The sequence below is a fragment of the Montipora capricornis genome, chromosome 6 (assembly GCF_036669925.1).
Source record: "Montipora capricornis isolate CH-2021 chromosome 6, ASM3666992v2, whole genome shotgun sequence".
NCBI classification, from domain to species: Eukaryota; Metazoa; Cnidaria; class Anthozoa; order Scleractinia; family Acroporidae; genus Montipora; species Montipora capricornis.
Window position 1 is genome coordinate 74,428,848 of NC_090888.1, and position 2,500 is coordinate 74,431,347.

At 41.6% G+C, this 2,500-nt stretch overlaps 1 pseudogene; it reads right to left on the reverse strand.

Moving 5' to 3' along the window:
- The window catches only part of LOC138054437 (ATP-dependent DNA helicase RecQ-like), a 1,353-nt pseudogene extending 926 nt beyond the window's left edge, over positions 1–427 (reverse strand).
- Positions 428–2,500: the final 2,073 nt, after the last annotated feature.

Sequence of the window (2,500 nt, forward strand, 5' to 3'; positions counted from 1 at the left end):
CCCCTAAAGAGTAAATAAAAATTTACCTAGAGCACATAGAGATGTTAACAGGCCTCATTCAAACAAGGATCTAAGTTTAAGCTTACAGTTCAGCAGATTTTTATATTTCAAGTTGAGCTTTAAGATGCATGCCACTGGCATTCGGAGCTAGAAATGTGCAATCATGAATCGCACATAAACAATAATATTATGCTTACCATTGCTTTATTACGTGAGCTTCGTCCACGGCAATTGCACAAAGCTTCGACCTGTAAATTTCGTTGGACAGCACTTTTCTCCAGCTTTCGTTTTTCAACCACGCTTCCGGACTTCCATGAACGATTGAAAATCTTCCTTCAACAACACCCTTTGCATTTTCTTCAGTGATTTCACTGAGAGAAGAGGAAAGAATTCCAAGATTTGCCAGTTTGTCTACCTGGTCTTTCATAAGATTTAAAAGCGGCGAAACCACGACAACAATATGGCCAACAGCTTCAAGAATAGACCCTTCCACGGTTTTTGGCGCCATCTTGGTTGGGGGGCAAACACAGCAAAATTTATAGTAAATGTATGGAATTTTGGCCGACTTTGAACCGCTGTAGCGCTGCTAAAAAGAGAGAGCTTTCCACAGTGAAAGTGTCTTCTAAAAGACATTTATATTGAGATTATTTTCATGAAATGTAAAGAACGGATCAAGGCTACAATAACCATAAACGAATTTTTCAGATTCCATACAAACCCTTCTAAACTTATCACGGCAAATTGCCGCGAAATTAGAAGCAACATGAGAAGATTTATTGTTCGAATTTACGGACGTCATACCTTCCTTAAGGGCCTTAGTTTCTGTTGAATGAATGATACCAATAAAACTATTTAAAGTAGTGGCAAAAGTTGGAAATGTTTCTTTTTAGCGGCGCTACAGCCGTTTAAAGTCGGTCAAAATCCCCTACATTTACTGTAAATTTTGCCGTGTTTGCCCCTCAGACAAGATGGCGGTGAAAAACCGTGGAAGGGTCTATTGAATCGTAACCAACGGTAGAGCTTGGTAAATAAGTGACTTCCCGTAACCAGTTGGAAGGTTTACGATCACATCAGTTTTCTTCTGCACAAACTGCACTATGGCTTCTCTTTGATACGCATTCAATTCCTTTATACCAAACATTTCCCACACATGGCCAAAAACCGCATTTAAGTCCGCCATCTTAAGCGCGAGCGTTTTTGAGACGCGGACGGCAACCGGAAGAGACCAATTCGCGTTCCAGGACAGTTGCGTCTCCCAGATTTTTACACTAATCATCTCTAACGGAGAAACGAAACTTGACAATGAAATGTGGTTGTGTGAAGACAAGTTAAATGGGAAAACAGGTAACTTCCTGTTGCCGTCCGCGTCTCAAAAACGCGCGTGCTTAAAGCTTAAGCTCCCTAGTAACAAACACAAGTTTACCCAAAGTTGGGAAACGGCTTCTGATTGGTCCGCAGTAGACGAACGGAAGTGGCTGTTCGAATCAGCAGACGTTCGTGGGGGAGGAAATGCGTGACGAAACCCTAAGGACGTCTGCGTGGGAGGCTAGTAAACATGCCGCGGTAACTTAATCACGGCGCCCGCTGAAGTCCGGCCATGTCACTTTCGATTTTGCGATTTATTTGTGCAGCCAAAATTGAACGTAGCAAAAATCTCCCAAAATGTTTGTCGCTGATCGTAACTTTTTATATTCTATATTCACGGTTCAAAATTAATTTTGTTTTCATGTCGTAAATATTTTATTCTCGATCGACCGTCCCGGAAACTTCCTTCTGCTCTTTCTAAAAACTGTGAATCAGTAGTTATTTACTTTTGCATAAATATTTGTTTTACGTAAAGCCAGCTAACAAAATCTGTACCTTGCTGAGTTCGCATTTGTTAGCGTTAACAGTATTTTCGGTCCGATGCTTCAGTTTTGCAAAGGCGTATATTGTTGTGGTCTCCCATCCTGATACTAACCCCGCCGGACAGGCATTAACTTCAGTAAACTTTAGTATTACAAAGCTGTCAGATGCTCAGAGGGCACGCTTAAACTTGTGGTGAAAAGAAGTTGTGAGGGAACTTGAAAATTATCAACATGTCAGTCCAGAAGCCCATGTTTCTCGCTTTTCTTTGATTTGTTATTCTTGAGAGACTGGAATGCTGTAGTTCAATACCACACAATTCAGTGCCTTCTGATTTTCTGTAACACGTACCACAGGCAACCCAGTGTATGCTTCACGAAAGCATCTCGTTTCGGAAGTGCTGTGTAATATTTATCAGGTTTGTATCTCCACGGTGAGGAAAGCTGCTTCTCCGGACTTACCGCAACGTTTGGATCATGAGAGGTATCTTTGGAAAGCATTTTCAAAGCACCGAGCCGGAAAATTATCTGCTAGGTGTTTATTCTAAGTCTTCGTCGAAAATGAGTCTTCTCATTTCTTTGCATGACTGGTTCACATGAGGCGCCATGCCGTGACGGCTGACAAGAATTGCATTCCAATAAACACGAACGAAAGT